An 18,220-nucleotide genomic window follows, 5' to 3' on the forward strand; every position below is an offset into this window, starting at 1 on the left:
TCAGGAGGGCTGCCTGGAAGAGAGGGCATGTGAGCTGGGGATTGAACAAAGGAGTTGGGCTTTGCCAGGAAAAGAAGATGGGGAGGGCGGTCCTGGCAGGGGCCAAGCCTCTGCAAAGGCTAGGAAGCCTTTAAGAGCATGACTTACCTAAATGTCCATCGATCACAAATATGTTTTTAAAACAAACATCCACAATGGATAAACCAACTGCTGTGCAACCACACAATAGAATAAATGCTCGGTAACAGAAAGGAACCAACTGCTGATAAACGCCACATGGATGAACCTCAAAAGCCTATGTTAGGGACTTCCCTGGCAGTCCAGTGGTTAAGACTCTGAGCTGCCAAGGCAGGGGGCACGGGTTCGATCCCTGGCTGGGGAACTAAGATCTCGCATGCCGCACGGCGAGGCCAAAAAAAAAAAAAAAAAAAAATTAGACAAAAAAGCCTATGTTAAACTGAAAAAGCCAGATACAAAAAACTACATACTATATGATTTCACTTATATGACATTGTGGAAAAGGGAAAACTCTAGGGACGGAAACCAGGTCAGTGGTTGCCAGGGGCTCGGGGGAGGGAGGAAGCTGACTGCAAAAGGAAATCAGGAAGCTATTTGGGGTGATGAAAATGTCCCATCCCTTGATTTTGGTTGCCAAACAGGTGAGATGTATACATTTGATAAAGCTCATCAAACTACACTTAAAAAGGATGAATGTTATGGATGAACCTTGAAAACACGACACTAAGATTTTCTGACAGTTTTATTGAGATCTGATTCAGGTACCACACAATTTATCCATTTAAAGCATACGACTCAACGGTTTCTAGTCTATTCTCAGAGTTGCGCAGCCATCACCACCATCTAATTTCAGAACATTTTCATCACCTAAAACAAAACCGCATTAGCACTCAATTCTCTGCCCCAGCCCCTGGCAACCACCAATCTACTTTCTGTCTCTATGGATTTGCCTTTTCTCAGATAAAGAGAATCATACAAGTCTTCAAATGTGTCCATAATTCTCTATTTCTTAAAAACAAGCAGAGACACTAAAGGCCACATATGTCTTCTTTCACTTAGCAAAATGTTATCGAGGTCTTGATCATTCATCCTTTTTATGTGTAGTTTGTTGAGATTTATCCAATGTATATACCTCACCAGTGTGGCAACTAAAATCAAGAGATGGGACATTTTCGTCAAGGCTTTTTTAAAAGGGTGTATATGAGCACATCTATGTTCACAGCAGCATTATCCACAATAGCCAATAGGTGGAAGCAACCCAAGTGTCCATCGATGGATGAGTGGATAAATGCAACGTGGTGTATCCAATGTTATTCAGCCTTAAAAAAGAAGGAAATTCTGACACAGGTTATATACCATGGATGAACTTTGAAAACATTACGAAGTGAAATAAGCCAGTCGCAAAAGGACACACACTGTATGATTCCATGTATGTGAAGTGTCTAGAATAAGCAAGGGAGTTCCCTGGTGGCCTAGTGGTTAGGATTCCGGGTTTTCACTGCTGTGGCCCAGGTTCAATTGCTGGTCGGGGAACTGAAATCCTGCAAGCTGCGCAGCGCGGCCAAAAAAAACAAGAAGAATAGGCAAATCCATAGGGACAGAAGGCGGCCTGGTGGTTGCCAGGGGAGCATGCGGAGTGACCCCTTAACAGGTATAGGGTTTCCTTTTGGGGTGATGAAGATGTTCTGGAACTAGACAGTGCTAATGGCTGCACAACATTGTGAATGCACTAAATACCACTCAATTGTACGCTTTTTAACGGTTTAAATGGTGAGCTTTATGTTAAGTGAATCTTACCACAATTTAAAAAAGGAAAAAGATTAGCTGCAAATTAAAACGAGATATTTCCCAAAAGATGGACACAAATTAAGTCACCTGAGAAAACCAAGTGCGGGTAAAGGTGTGGGGAAACGGAGGTGCCCCAGAACGTGAGCACGGCACGCCCCCATGACCCTGCGGTCCCCTGCTCTGCACACTGGCTCTCAGACACTGCTGGCCCCGCCCAGGACCACGACCTACATGCCTGGGGCGACTGAAACAAGCTTCAGGAAAGAACATCCACCTTTCCAATATGATGCCACTTAACACTCCCAACGGATTATTTGCTCCTCAGATATTCTCTCCCGGTCCATTCTGTTTTCACAGTGTTGGTCCCCACTGACCCCAGTCATCTCACATCCCCCTATCGGATCACAGCCCACAGCTGGACAACCCTGCCCTAGAGACAGTCCCACGTGCGTGCGAGAGGGCTGCAAAAGAATCGTCGAGGGACTTCCCCGGCAGTCCAGAGGTTAAGACTCCTAGCTTCTACTGCAGGGGGCACAGGTTCGATCCCTGGTCGGGGAACTAAGATCCTGCACGCCTCGCGGTGCAGCCAAAAAAAAAAAAGAATCGTCGAATCTCGAAAAGGAACAGACAGTTCAGCAGATTCTCAGCCAGAGATAAATCGGGCTTCTGCACACAACTGTATCAGGCAAAACAAAAGGACCGGGTCTACCTGGATAAGACTCAGAGAAAGAAACTTGAGTGAAAAAAAAGGCAAGCTGCAGAAGGGTAACAGTCACTATTGGCTCTTCACATGAATTTTTCAAACACACAAAATAATGTGGAACATTTTATTTCTTGAAAATGATATTAACCTAAAAGCTGCCAGCTCAGCATTGGTCTATAAGTCCCTCCATCTGGTCTGGCCCCTGTGGCCTCTCCAGGTCCCACATCCTACCATGTCCCTGTCACTCACTCAGCCCGTCCATGCTGGCCTCCTTGCTGTCCCTTGTATATGCAGGCACACTCCTGCCCCAGGGCCTTTGCATGGGCTGTTCCCTCTGCCCTCAATGTTTTTCCTGAGGTAGCAGCATGGCCAAATCTCTCGCCCCTCCTAATCTTTCCTCACATGCCCCCTTCTCAGGAAGACCCACCCCATCCACCTCCAAATTCCTGAACACCCCCCAACCTGCTCTGGTTTTTCCGTAGTCCTTGTCACCTTCCGGCATAATTATAATTAATTGTGTCTATTGTTCTTCATCTGTCTGCCCCGCTAGATCATAAACCCACCAGGACTGGATCCTCAGCTGTACCTCCAGGGCCTGGAACAGTGCTTGGCACTTAGCAGGTGCTCAGCAATGTGAGCTCAGGAACAAATAGAATCAAAGTAGAAACGTCTAGGGAGCGGTGATCTGCCTTCTCCTTTGTGTATGTTTTTAAAAGCTCATACTTGAGGGAATTTGGGGAGGCGGGCGTGCTTCGTGGCTTGCAGGATCTTAGGTCCCTGACCAGGGATCGAACCCGGGCCCACAGCAGTGAAAGTGCCGAGTCCTAACCACTGGACCGCCAGGGAATTCCCGAGATAATTTTTTTTTTTAAAATACACAGAGAGCATGGCCCATTTGGGGCGCAAGCAGCTCAGTGGACGTGTGATGGAACAAATGAAAATTTCATGTTTCAATTAAATAAATCTTAAAAATTACAATTTTAATAAAAATGTGAGCTGCAACGTCATAGGCCAGGCCACAGCCTCAGGACTGGGGTACACGGATGATGAGACTCGGACCACTATCCCATCCAAGGGTGGGTCCACCTCCAACGGACCCCATCTCCTTTCCAGGCCAGGCAGTGAGGACCCTGCCCGGGGAAGGGGCAGAGCAGAAGTCCTGAGGCCCGGAGGATGCGGGGTGAGGGACACCAGACCAGCCTTCTGCTTCACAGAGAGGCCAGCGGAAGGCAGGGGAGAGGCCCAGGCCTCACGTGGCTGTCTCTCCAGGGACCTCAGGCCAGCCAGGCAGGCCTCCTGCACACGCATGGGATGAGCTTGGAGTAGCGAAGCAGGCAGAGGCTGAGAGGGGCCCCATGTCCCTCCAGGGACCTCTACGCTCACCCTCAGGAGCCAGCAGCCAGAGCACGGGACCTCAGCTCACAGAGGCCAGAAAAAGCATCTCCTGTCGGGTCCCGAGGGCCAGGAAGTCCGCGACCCCGGTTAAACCGCCCACCAGGAAGCCTCCTCTCGCCCACCTCCCGAGCAGTAAAGCATCTGCGTTAGGCCCCTTGGGCCGCTGGAACAAAGTCACACACTGGGTGACTTAAATCATGCATCCTCTCCCAGTTCCGGAGGCCAGAAGTCCGAAATCAAGGTGTGGGCAGGGCCGTGCTCGTTCGGGAGGCTCCAGGGGAGGCACCTAGCTTGCTCGTCCAGTTCCTGGTGGTCTCAGGCATTCCTAGGCTCGTAGCCACATCCCTCCAACCTCTTCCTCTGTCATCACATCCCCCCTCTGCGTGTCCTCTTCTTATAAGGACGTTCTTGTTGGACTTAGGGCCCACCTGACCCTTACCTTAATCACATCTGCAAAGACCCTATTTCCCAATAAGGTCACATTCGCAGGTAACAGGGGTTAGGACTTGGACATACCGTTTTTTGGGGGGGGGGACCCTATTCAGCCCAACCCAGGGGCAAAAAGCCAGGGCAAAGCGAAGTGATCAGGGTGTCGCTTGAACCCACAAGTGGCCACTGCCCTCGCACAGCACTCTCCCTGCTCCCAGGATGGCCTTGACTGCCAAATCCAAAACCCCACTCTCCAGGTGCCACCTCCTCCACGAAGCCTTTGGGGAACTACCTACAATGAGCCTGCTCTGACCTAATTAGGACCCAGGTCATTCTGTGGACAGTCACCCACCTCGTGCTAGATGATATGTTCTGAATTTAAAGATGAACAAGACGGGGCCCCTGAGAAGCTGGTGGGAGGGTCGGTGGAGTTGGAGAATCCTATCCACCATCTGTAAAGCACTGCTCAGGTAGCAAAACACTTCCACCTACCTTACCTCATTAAATTCTCAAAGGCCCATTGAACAGACACAGACACTGAAGATGGAGGGCCAAATATCACCCCGATGCCACAGGTGCAGGAAGAGACCAAGCCACAGGTCCTGCATCAACATGCAGGCCAGTGTCCTCACATTTCTCTCCCACTGGGCTCAGAGCACACAGGACAGGAGTTTTGCAAGTTAATCATTAATTTTGACCTGGCCATTGAATTGCAAAACCCAATCCCTCCCCCCGTGATAACAGGAAACACACCTCTGACCAGATGAGCCAGGAGGCTGATTCACCTGTCTGAGGCCGGGTTCTGGGACAGGACCAGACCCTTCCCACTCCAATCAGTCACTTCCTACCCCCTGCATCCGAGGGCTCCAGAGATGTCCCCAGCCCCGTGGGGCCCATGAACGCAGGGAAGACTGCAGCATGGGCTGATTCAGTCTGGAATTTGGGAACGCCACACCCTTGGCTAATGTTCCAACTTCTTTTGATTTTAAAGGTAAGAAGAATAAAAGAAAAGGTTTTTTATATAAAACCCAAGCACGTTGCTGAAACAGCGGGGTGAGTTGCTTAAGCTAAGAAGTTGAGTCATGCTTGATTCCTCCATTTCTCTCCCACCCAAAAACCATCCATCAGGAAGTCTTGCTCTAAGATGCACCAAAAATCCATCCAACCACCCCAGCTCCTATCATCATTTGCTCCGACAGATGCAGTCACCTCTTCACTGGTTTTCTCACTTTTGCTTTTGTCCCTAGTCTATTCCCCGCATAGATCAGAGTTACCCTTTTAAAAGGTACATCTGATCATGGTACTCCCCATCTCAAACACCTCCCACGGCTCCCTACTTATCTTGGAATTAAATCCAAATCTCTGACAGTGATCTATGAGGTCTTGCACCATCTGGCTCCCTGCAGCTATACCAATCGTAGCTCCCTTTGCCGTCTACCTCGCTCACTCTGATCCAGCCACACTGGCCTCACTGTTCCTGAGCCCAAGTTCCAAGATTCTGCCACAGGGCCTTTGCACTGACTGTTTGCTCCTCCAAGGGCAATCTTCCCTCCGATGCCCACATAGGTGACCCCCTCATTTCTCAAGTCTGAAGTCACTTTTTCAACGAGACCTTCCCTCAACAATATTTACTGGTTTCCCACTGCATGTCAGGCTCTGTTCTAGGTCTGGGGACTCTAGCAGTGAATGAAATGGACAAAGAGACCACCCTTTCTAAAGTAGTCCTTCCCCCATCCCATTCTATCCATCACCTGTTTTGTCTTCCCAGCATTATCAACATCAGCAATTCCTACGTATTTATTGACAAGTCCCACTTCCTGCTGCCTGGACTGCAGACATGATGGACTAAGCTACAGCAGCCACCTTGGATCATGAGGCAGTCTTGAGAATGGAAGACAGGAAGCTCAATCCCCGTGACTTCACAGAGCCACCCCACCAGCCCTGGGCAGTGTAGTCACCAGAGAAAGGTCCATTAGACTCACAAGGAGATCCTACACCATACACCAAAAGGGCTAACGTGAAAAAGAGTGACCAAAAAAAAAAAAAGAAACCTATTGGGATAAATAAGGAGTATGTGATTAACAGTTATACACTACTATATATAAAATAAATAAGCTACAAGGATTTACTGTATAACACAGGAAACAACATTCAATATCTTGTAATAAACTATAATGGAAAATAATCTGAAAAAAATATACATATAATAATAATTAAATACATATATATAACAGAGGAAAAAAAGGATAAGAAAAAGACTGACAATACCAAATGTCAGTAAGAATGTGAAGCAACCAAGAATGTTCACACACTGCTGGTGGAAGTGTAATTCGGTACAATCGCCATAGAAAGCACTGTGGCATTATCTCCTAAAGCTAAATAATGCAAATGTCCACAAACAAGTGGATGGATGACAAATGGGGGCACCTTCATACAATGGGACGTCACCCAGCAAAGAAAGAGAGTGGACGCAGATGAACCGTACGAGCACAACGTGACGAGGAGATGCTCGACACCCAGGAGACTTGGCTGTATGAGTCCGTTTATGTGCCGTTCCAGGGAACGGGCAAAGCTAATCTCTGGTGACAGGGGTGGGCGTTGACAGAAAGGGGTGCAGGAGAGCCTTCTACAGGTGAGCGTGGCAAGTGTGCACACCCACGTAAAACTTCATCAACCTCCACACCTAAGGTTGTGCACTTTCCTGTACGGATGTTAAATTTAGATTTTTTTTTTTTTTTTTTTTTTTTTTGGCTGAACCACGCAGCTTGTGGGATCTTAGTACCCCAACTAGGGATCAAACCCGTGTCCCCTGCAGTGGAAGCACAGAGCTGTAACCACTGGACTGCCAGGGAATTCCCTAAATTTAGATTTTTTTTAAATGAAAAAGAAAATTAAAGTAAAAAATGTTAATATGGAGGTGAGTGCTTTTAAGCCATTTATCACTCCCTCAAGGGGCGCCTCAGCCCACAAAGGCTCAACAAGGGGGCTGCGTTCCATCAAATCTGACCTCTGAAGCTCTCCGCCTGCCCCCTGGAGAACAGCGAGGAGACCGCTGGGGGCACGGCGTTGGGGGGGGGGCCGGGAGCGCCCCCCTACAAGCAAGGAGACCCAGCCCTACGTCTGCAGCGAGCTGCTTCCTACCTCCTAACTTCCTGCCCTTCTCCACCTACCAGCAGGGGCCCGACACAGCTTCCTGTGCCTCGGTTTCCTCATCTGTAAAAAGGGATTGGAAACAGGACCCACCTCAACAGGGGCGTCATGTTGACATAACGGGATGAGCACGGCACTTGCCCTCTGTGCACTTCCTCCCCAGACCCAGAAACCACAGTCGAATCATGAGAGAAGAAACATCTGACAAATCCCAGTAGAAGGGCATCTGACAAAACCCCTGACCAGCGCTCTGCAAAATCGTCCAGGTCACCAAAACCAAGGACGGTCTAAGAAACGGGCACGGCCGAGAGGAGCCTAAGGAGATACAATGACTCAGTGTGACCTGGTGTCCCGGACGGGATCCTGCGACAGAAAAACGAGATGAAATAGAAATTAAGGAAATCCCAACAAAGTGCCGACTTTAGCTAACACTAATGTATCACCACTGGTTCATTCGCTGTAATAAATGGACCACACTAATTAAAGACGCTAACAATAGGGAAGGCCGGGTGTGAGGTACACTCTGTACTATCTCCTCCACTTTTCTGTAAATCTAAAACTGTTCTAAAATAGGAAGCTATTGAAACACAAAACAGGACCTATCTCACAGGGCCACCGTGAGGTTCAAATCAGTGCCTGGCCAAGGCACATCAGAGCTTGACGCAAAGGAAAAATGTGAGCCCCTAGATATATTTTTTTTCCAGAACATTAAAGTCGTTGAAAAAATATTGAAATGTTTAAAAGTAGATATATGAAAAGAATATGATTTTACATTTAAATATTTTACTTAAACGGGAACCAGAATTTGTTATAATTTTACTTCCCTGGCTTTAATGGAAGCAAATTCATTGCATTAGTTTCCTATTGCCACTGTAACAAATTATCAAAAACGTACCAGCTTAAAACATCACAAATTTAGTATCTTACAGTTTTGGAGGTCAGAAGTCCAAAATAGGTCTCACCCCAAAATAGGGCTAAAATCAAGGCGTCGGCAGGGCCCGTTCCTTCTGGAGGCTCTCGGGGAGAATCCAATTCCCTGCCTGCCTTTTCCAGCTTCTAGAATCCTCCCGCATTCCTTGGCTCGTGGCGCCCTTATCACTTCAACCTCTGCTTTCATCATCACACTCTTTCTGACCCCCCTGCCTCCCTCTTACCCTTATGATGACACTGGTCCCACCCAGATAATCCCGGACAATCTCCCCATCCCCCAAATCCTTAATTTAATCACACCTGCAAAGTCCGTTTTGTCACGTGGGGCAACACATTCACAGGTCCCGGGATCAGGATGTCTTTGGGGGGCCATCGTCCCGCCTCCTACACCCACTCAGAGATGCAGGGCTTCCTCCCATACAGCCCCTTCCACACCCAGGAGCACACAAATGCCGCGGCAGAGGGACATTTGTTCCTCATGTACCGCTTCCTTTCCAGAGCACCCCTGTCTGCAGCCAACAGGCAGGGCCCCGCCGGGGACACAGTGGACCAGGTCCCGCCGAGGGAAGCCCACTGTCCTGAAGTGCAGCCCCAGGCCCAGGATGCTCGGTCCGCCCCTCCTTGTTTGAATCCCCGCCCTTTATTTGCAGCCCGAGCTTCCTTAAAAGAAACACAGGGCTGAACACAGTCTGGGTGGGACTTCGTGCAAGTGCTGCAGTCTGGGCTGGGAGGGACTTCGTTCTCAAAACTTGGATCTGCAGAGAAGCCCCTTTTGGGCTGCAGACAGGCCCCTGCCTCCTCCCGAATTCTAAGACCAAAGGACAGTCTGGCTTCACGGTGACACAAGGGTGTCCCTCAGAACAGGAACGGAGACACCCCCCCAAGGAGCTCAGCCAGCTGCAGTGTCAGCTGGGAACACGGGGCAGGAGGGACTGAGGGGCCCTAGAAGGCCAGCCTCCCCTCTCCTGGGGCAACATCAGAACCAGGGGGGGGTCTCCCCAAAGCAGGCCTCCAAAAGCCAACAGGTTCCCACAGGACAGATTGGGGGTAGCAAAGGTCAGAGGACAGAGCGATTCGGGATTCTAGGGGGCCTCGGGAAGCTTCCTGGCTGGGCAGAGACCGATCGACCACTGAGCCGCACTTCCTCAGCCCCCCAAAAGGGACCCAACCGCAGGGGGTGGGGACGCAGGGCGCTTCTGAACAGCTGATCAGGTTCATCGTTTCAAAAACTCATCGCTCTTCCTTGGAATTCATTTTCACGGGATAACAGCATCGGGGCAACATCAGGGGCAGGGGGTCTTCTGCTTCATGTCATTGTTTACCATGCACTTGTTCAAGCAGTGCTTCTCAAAGCGTGGTCCCGGGACCAGCAACGCCAGCATCACCTGGGAACTTGATAGAAAAGCTGGTTCTCAGGCCCCGTCTCAGACCTGCCGACTCAGTAATGCTGGGGGAGGGGCCCAGACATCTGGGTTTTAACAAGCCCTCCAGGGTTTCTGCTGCAGGAGAACCACCGTGTTAGAGACTCAGACGAGCCGACGTCAGATACATGCTTCAGAATAACTCGGGGAAGGAGAAATGGATGCAGGTGGTGGTACACATGAAACCGGAGGGCACGGGACTCAGTGTCCATTAATGCAGGGGAGTGGCACAGGGCAATCATCCTGTTCTCGCTCTTTTTTTTTTTTTTTTTTTTGGCCACACCCCGCGGCATGTGGACCAGGGATCAAACCCGCACCCCCTGCAGTGGAAGCGCGGAATCTTAACCACTGGACCGCCAGGGAAGTCCCGTGTTCTCTCTCTTTTTTTCATGGACATTTGAAATTTTCATAACAAGTTTTTTTTAAACCACTTAAAGATTCGAACCCCTCCCCCACCCCCAAAGAAAATGACAGGTCTTCTGTCTTCCTGAAGCCAACTCCACAAACTGTCCGATTTAGCCAGTGGATGAGTTTTGGATCACATGGTATTTCAAAATATTTGAATTTGCTGACAACATCTTAAAAACGGCAGATAGGGCTTCCCTGCTGGCGCAGTGGTTAAGAATCCGCCTGCCAATGCAGGGGACACGGGTTCGAGCCCTGGTCTGGGAAGATCCCACATGCCGTGGAGCAACTAAGCCTGTGCGCCACAACTACTGAGCCTGCGCTCTAGAGCCCACGAGCCACAACTACTGAGCCCGCGTGCCACAACTACTGAAGCCCGCACGCCTAGAGCCCGAGCTCTGCGACAAGAGAAGCCACCGCAATGAGAAGCCCGCGCACCGCAACGAAGAGTAGCTCCCGCTCGCCACAACTAGAGAAAAGCCTGCACGCAGCACCAAAGACCCAACGCAGCCAAAAATAAATAAATAAATAAATAAATAAATAATTTTTAAAAATAAAAATAAAAATGGCAGATAAATTCTGGATTTCCGGCTTCTTCTGAAAAACCAGGAGATGTGCCAGCACTGGGCCTGCCTCCCCACATGGCCCAGCCTGCTGAGCTGAGTAGCAGCTGCTCCTGGTGTGGGATCTGCTCTCCAGGTTACCACAGGCCTCACTGCTCCCTATCCCCTCACACCAGGCGGCTTCACTCACTGGAGTTGCTGCATGGCCTTCACGGGTATCTGAGTTTGCAATCCCTGTCCTACAGTAACACAGGATGAGAACATGGTACTCATTCATTCATTCCGACCCTGCCTGAGCATCTAATATGCTCAAAGCTGGTCCTCAGTGCTATGGGGGGCAAAGTTGATCAGAGAGGAGCTGAGCAGGGATTGGAAAAATGACAGGTTACTCACAAATGACTCAGACACACAATAGGAAGAGCTCAGCTCATCAAGTGTATTTATTGGCAACCACTGGCCAGCACCAGAACATCGTTTAACACTGGCAGGACTGTCACTAGGTACAACCACTTTGGAATATTGTTGGGGCACTAGCTACTAAAGCTAAAGTCCATGCCCTACATCCCAGTAATTCCATTCCTGGGTATTACCTAAGAGAAATGAAAACACATGTCCACACAAAGACTTGTACACAAATGTTCCCGGCAGCTTTACTCCTGGTAGCCTCAAACCAGAAACAACCTAAATATTAACCAGACATCACTGTATATTCACACAGCAGTGAGAAAGAACAGCCATGTGCAACGTGGGTGGATCTCACAAGCCTAATGTTGAGCAAAGAAGCCAGACCACAACAGTACCCGCTGGCTGATTCCATTTTGATAAAGTACAAAACCAGGTAAAACTAAGCTATGCTGGAAGAAGTCAGGGTAGCGGTCACCCTTGGAGCTGGGTAGCAACAGGGGGGAGTGCAAGGGGATTCTGGGGGTGCTGCTGATTACTTAGGGATGTTCAGTTGTGAAAGTTCTGCCTGCCCGACATGTACTAGGCTAACATTGACAATGATGCCAGCATTTACTGGGTGCCAGGCAATGTGCTAAATAAGCATTCGATGTGGCAGGCCCAAAGGCGACCTTTATCCCCTCCTCCCACTAAGTGAACCCTGACTTGCTTCTAGTATTGGGGAGAAAGCCCTAAATCTCAGAGAAAATGGGCCCAGACTGTAGTCCAGGCCCATGAGTCTGTTTAACCAATGAGAAGGAAAAGGAAGTCTGCTGGCAGCTTCTGAGAAAAAAGAAGATCCTCTTCCAATAAGAGAAAGAACTGAACAGAGCCCTCCCATTGCACCATCCCTCCTTCTGGCTTTGAATGATGTGTGTGACAGTGTGATGTCTGGCGCTGTGGCAGCCATCATGAGGCTATGAGGGCAAGGCTGAGAGACTTGCATAGACACTGACCCAGTCCCCTGACATCACTGAACAGCTGAATAAATCTGGAGACATCCACCACCTCCAGTCTCTCATGAAGCACAATAATAAACCTCTGTATTATACCAGCCACTTGGAAGCAGCTTTTCTGTTGCTTGCAGCCCAAAACATCCCATTCGATGCAATGCTTGCTTTCATCTAAATATGACAATTAGTCCGTGAGGTAGGTACCATTATTTGCTTTGCTTTGTTGATGAGGAAACTGAGGCACAGAGAGATTAAACTACTTACTTGCTCAAGGGCACAAACCCAGTAGTGACAGAGGGTCCTCAACTCCAGTCTGCCCCCAAAGCCTGAGCTCTAACATTCTACTGCTTCCATAAAGGCTCACCGCAGGTGTGGATAGGTAAGGGTCACGGGGAAGGGAGAAGACTGCTGGAAAGTGCACGCAGTTCCGATCCCAGGCTCCCAGGCAAATCAAGCACAATCTCACCCTCCACCCGTAAGCCGGGGCCTCATCTGGACCCACCAACTACACCACCATGATGGGAACTCCGGGCAGTCTACTTGTCTGTGCTCTTTAGGACGAACAGTCTCCCCCAGGGCTGACTTCTGCCCCACTTTCTCCACATAATTCAGGCAGAGGACAGCCCTTCCTTCAAACACCGCAATTTCACCCCAATAATAAAGCAGCCTGTTTGCACACAAGAAAGGGCTCAGCAAACTACGGCCTGCGGGCCACATCTGGCCTGTTTCTGTTCACCCCGGGAGCTAACAACGGTTTTACATTTTTACATGTTTGAAAAAAAAAAAAACAGAAGGCTACTAACTCAAGACACATGAAAGTTACATAAAATTCACATGTTGGTGTCCACAAATAAAGCTGTCGTGGCACTCAGCCAGCCCCCTCACAGATATATCGTCCACGCAGCTTCTGCACCACGGCTGCGGAGGTGAGAGGCTGAGACAGAACCTGTTTGGCCCGTAAAGCTGAGAATATTTACTATTTGTCCTTTACAGAGAGTGTGCCAACCCCTGTCCTCTGTCCCTTGGTCCCCTGACCGGCCACATGGAGACGTGAGTACCTCCCCTTCCTCCTTCGTGGCAGCACCGAGAATCAAGTGACAAGGACATGCACTGCTCTGAAGAAGGCACCCGGGTGTAAACGGGCCACAAGGACGCTTGCTAAATGAGCTTTCCGCCACTCACCTTGGCCCTGGTTCCAGAACGCGTGCGGAAGCTTGCCAAGGTCTTGTAAGATGGCGCAACGGTGGTTTGAGCCTGGAAGAATCAGAGGCTCAGGGCTGCCTCCTCCAAAAGCTCAATCTTTTGCAAGAGGCTCAGCGTGCTGTAATCACCCTGGCCAGGGGCTGGGCAATCCGGTCTACCACCTATGAACCCGAACCGGATCCTTGACGCCCGGATTGGCGGGGCAGGGGGAGGGGCGGTAGGGGGAACGGTACTGATCCCCCCCTCAGGTTAAACCCCATCATGACTTTTTTTTTTTCTTTTTTTTTATGGCTGGGCCACTCGGCACGCGGGATCTTAGCTCCCCGACCAGGGATCAAACCCACACCCCCTGCAGTGGAAGTGTGGAGTCCTAACCACTGGACCACCAGGGAATTTCCCCCATCACTTTTTAAAATTGTGGTCAAATACACATAACAGCACAGGTACCATCTTTACCATTGTTAAGCGTACAGTTCAGTGGCATTAAGTACATTCACATTGTCATGCAATCATCCCCACCATCCGTCTCCAGAAATTTTCATCTTCCCCAACTGAAACTCTATTCCCATTAAACACTAACTCCCCTCCCCCAGCCCCTGGCACCCACCCTCTATTCTCTGTCTCTATGAATTTGCCCCCCCCATAGGGACTTCATATAAGTAGAATCACACAATATTCTACTTCATATAAGCAGAATCACACAATATGTGTCTTTTTGTGACTGGCTTTTTTCACTTAGCATAATATCCTCAAAGTTCATCCATGTTATAGCCTGTGTCAGAATTTCTTTCCTTTTTAAGGCTGAATCACATCCCAGTGTATGGATGGACCATATTCTGTTCATCCATCCGTCTAGTGATGGCCACTTGGGTTGTTTCCACCTTTTGGCTGTTGTGAATAGTGCTGCGATGAACATGAGTGTGCAAATATCTCTTCAAGTCCCTGCTTTCAATTATTTTGGATATGTACCCAGAAGTAGAATTGCTGCATCCGATGGTAATTCTATGTTTCAATTTTTTGAGGAACTGCCAGACTTTCCCACAGCAGCTGCACCATTTATATGCCCTCCAACGCTGTACAAGGGTTCCAGTTTCTCCACAACCTGACTAATCACTGTCATTTTTTTATAGCAGCCAGCCTGGTGGGCACGGGGCGATGGTTCACTGCGGTTAGGATTTGCATTCCGCTAACCATGAGTGATGTGGGGCACTTCCTCGTGTGCCTGTTGGTCACTTGCATATCTTCTTCGGAGAAATCTCTATGAAGTCCTTGGCCCATTTTCTAATCGGGTCGGTTTCTGTTGTGAATGAGTTGTCCCACCAAGAATTTAGGACCAGATTTACGGCCCACACTTTTCATCTGCTCTTGACTGCCCTCCCGGATATTTCCATCTTAGAAAACAGCTCCACCAGCCACTGAGTCCCTCAAACAGAAGTTCAAGAGACTTACTTCTCTCCTCCCCTCCCATCCCAAGTCTAATCCATCGGCATACCTGGTTCACGCTCCCTACAAGAGGAATCTTGACTCTGTTCCCTCCTTCCAATTATACTGCCTCTGCCCTGGCCCGAGGCACCCACCGTCTTCCCTGCCTCCTCTCAACCCCCCAACACCGCCTCCCCGCCCCGCAGCAGCCAGAGGGCTCTGTAAGACACGCAGCAGATCATGTCCCGCCCCCCACTCAGAACCCTCCACTGGCATCTCAAGGAATTGAAACCCAAATCTCAACTCCTCCCCATGTCCTACAAGGCCCCGGCCTGCCTCTCCCCTCTCACCACCCACTTCTCCCCAAGCCCACCGGCCTGCTTATCACATTACAGTGATAAGTTGCTTATCACTCCAATGTGATAAGCCACTTCCCACCTCCGGGCCTTTGCACTTGCTGTGCCCTGTGCCTGACGTGCTGTTCCTACGCCCAACTCCTCATCAGCTCCAACAGCCCCTCCTCAGGGAGGCCCTCCTGACCACCCACCCAAAGGAGAAGGACCCGGCCTGGGGTGTCCAGGACTGCAGCTCCCATGCCTGGTACAATGGCCAGCACACAGTACGAGCTCAGAACACACGCGCTGAAGGCTGCTTACGTCCCAAACCACAGAGAGGAGTCAAAGATCACCCTCCCCACGCCTGCCCCCCGGGGTGGAAGGACTTCTGAAACCTCAGCGGGACGCTGCCCCAGCCCCCGGCCTTTCTCCCTCGCCCGCCAAGGACACAGATGGCCAGGACTGCTGACAGCTGTACCCCACTTATCTGGGCTCCCCGGCCACCCACAAGCTGCCGGAGCCCAAGGGAGCATGGAGGTGACGTCATTCTCCTGCAGGAGAGGACAGGGAGGGCCAGGCTGCCCCCCCAAGGACAGGCTCCCACCCAGGTCTGTGGCCACAGCCACCTCCACTCCCACCTCCCCAGGCCATGACGCTCCAGGCGCCTGACACACCCTTCGTTACCACCGCCCCACTATCCCCACCACCCATCCCCATCCCCACCATCACCATCCCCACCACCATCCCCACTGCTCTCACCAGGAGTGGGCAACACTCGAAGCACTTTGCTCCCTGAGTCCTCACAACGGCTCCATGCGGTGTATGCTAACATCACCCCACCTTACAGTTGGGGAAACTGAGGCTCGGGAAGATTAGGTCACTGCCCAAGTATGGCCAGTATTCTGAATCCTCAACTCTATATATACTGCCACATATATTAAAATAATAATTACAGTCAAAAATTATGTTTTTTAATTCTTTTCATTATTCCCTCATTTGAGCAGGTAGAAAGAACAGGTGTTGCTAGAGATGAGGAAACTAAGGCAGGAGGCTTACAGTGAGCCTAAGGCCAGAAGCTGCATCAGAACCCCGAGGGGCTCCCGACTCCCCGGTTTTCCTCTGTGATGAACACGTCCATCACCCAGGACCCTGGACGGCCTCCATGAACTAAGTCTGAATTTATTCCAAAAGAAGGTTGGTAATTAACAGCCACAAGGCCAGCCTGATGCAGTAGCACTCACTCACTTCCCATTTATCAACCCACTTATCCCTCGCAGCAACAGCCATGAGGCCAGGGCTATGATTATCCCCATTTTACAGATGAGGAAATCAAGGTCTGAAGGGGCCAAGTCACTTGCCCACGGCCAAGGAGCTGGGAAGCATCAACCTGGTGAGAACGAGGTCTGCCAAGGAACAGACCTCATCCAACGGGGGCAGCCCCCGGCCGACAGCTGCCACATAGAGTTTCCAAACTGTCAGGAGTGCCTCAAAATGTAGATTTGGATCTAAATCTGCCTGTCTTTAAATGCTGGCGACCGATATAATTTTTTTTAATACCAGCGTGGACCACACAAAACACCTCTCCAGCCAGGTCTGGGTCTGGGAGAGGCTGGGCTGTAACCTTGGGACAAAAGTGAGGGTTCCAGGTTCCGCTTCTACCACCAGCTGTGTGACCTCGGGCAGGTGCCTCAACCTCTCTGAGCCGCCATGACTCTAGCCAGAAAATAAGCATAACCACAGCTCGGAGAGGGTTATGAAGACAATGAACCTGTACCACATGCAGCTTGGTGTCTGGCACATACTAAGTTCTGCCCCAAAACCTGTGAATGTGACCTTATTTAGAAAAAGGGTCTTTGCAGATTTAATTAAGGATTTCAAAGTGAGATCATCCTGGATTATGCGGGTGGACCCTAAATCCAACGATGAGTGTCCTTAGAAGAGAATACACAGAGGCAGAAATTGGAGGGATGCGGCCACAAGCCAAGGAATGCCTGGAGCCACCGGGAGCAGAAGAGACAAGGTAGGATCCTCCCCTAGAGCCTTCAGTGGGAGCACGGCCAACACCTCGATTTCAGACTTCTGGCCTCCAGAACTGGGAGAGAATACATCTCTATTCAAAACCACCCATCGGTGATCACGTGTTACGGCAGCCCCAGGAAACATATGCTCCCTGAGAAAGCTCCAGAAGACACACAGGAGCCTCCAGCAGGAAGATTTTTTCTAGAATGGATCCCGACCTGCACCTTCCTTTGCCAGGTCCCAAGGAACAGGACTCCTTCCCACGCAGGCCCGTCATCACTGCTCCGGCAGTAACAGGGAAACAGCCCCGTCCTTTGCAGCGCTCCGTGTACGAAGCCCGCAGGGCATAGAGGCAGGCCCACAGGCCACAGGAGGGTGAGTTCTGGGCCAGTACAAAGGTCTCCAAGATCCACCCCTCAGTGCCAAACCCAAGGTGGAGAAAGGCATGCAGGATCCTCAAGGGTGGGCCTGGGACAGGAGGATATCCCGGTCCCTGTGGACACAAATAATGTTTTTCAGGAAGGAACTATTAACCCAAGTTGTCTTTGGAGCCAAGACCCACTGTGGGGAAAGGCAGTGGTGACTTTTCACATTGTGCCTTTTTTTTTTTTTCTTTTTTTGAGGTTGTAACTCTCTGCACGCTTTCAATCTTTTTTCATTGTACCCCTACTGTACTTTCCTTATTTTTGACGCCAGTGGGGGCTGTCTGGGCAAGAGCTGGCCCTGCCAAGCACATCCCATCCAGCTGCCATAAGTGACGCGACCATCCGAGGCTGCTCTACCTGAATTTTAATCCGTGGGAGCTGAGAAAATCAGCCCCAACTGCAAAAGAGGACATCGGCTTTTAGAAGAAAATCAAGTTCCCAGAGAACCCAAGAACTAGGACCTGGATTTGAACCCGGAGTTCTGCGGGTCTGCAGGTCGGGCAAACACTTGGTCGTGGGTCGAATGGCGTCCCCCAGAATTCATGCCCAGCTGGAACCTCAGAAGCTGACCTAATTTGGCAATGGTGTCTTTGGAGATGTGAACAAGTTACGGATCTCGA

General features: G+C 50.2%; 1 protein-coding gene and 1 long non-coding RNA gene across 8 annotated transcripts in view; both read right to left on the minus strand.

Annotated features, from left to right (window-relative positions):
* SCARB1 (scavenger receptor class B member 1) overlaps window positions 1–18,220 on the minus strand; it is an 89,924-nt gene that overhangs the window by 42,057 nt on the left and 29,647 nt on the right. The window lies entirely within an intron of this gene.
* On the minus strand, window positions 10,323–15,190 carry LOC309611219. The gene is made up of 2 exons (XR_014234400.1): window positions 10,864–15,190; window positions 10,323–10,833 (listed from the first exon to the last, which is right to left on the minus strand). It is a non-coding gene; the product is annotated as an uncharacterized lncRNA (long non-coding RNA).

The sequence above is a fragment of the Balaenoptera borealis genome (genome assembly GCF_965194805.1).
Source record: "Balaenoptera borealis genome assembly, chromosome: 14".
NCBI lineage: Eukaryota > Metazoa > Chordata > Mammalia > Artiodactyla > Balaenopteridae > Balaenoptera > Balaenoptera borealis.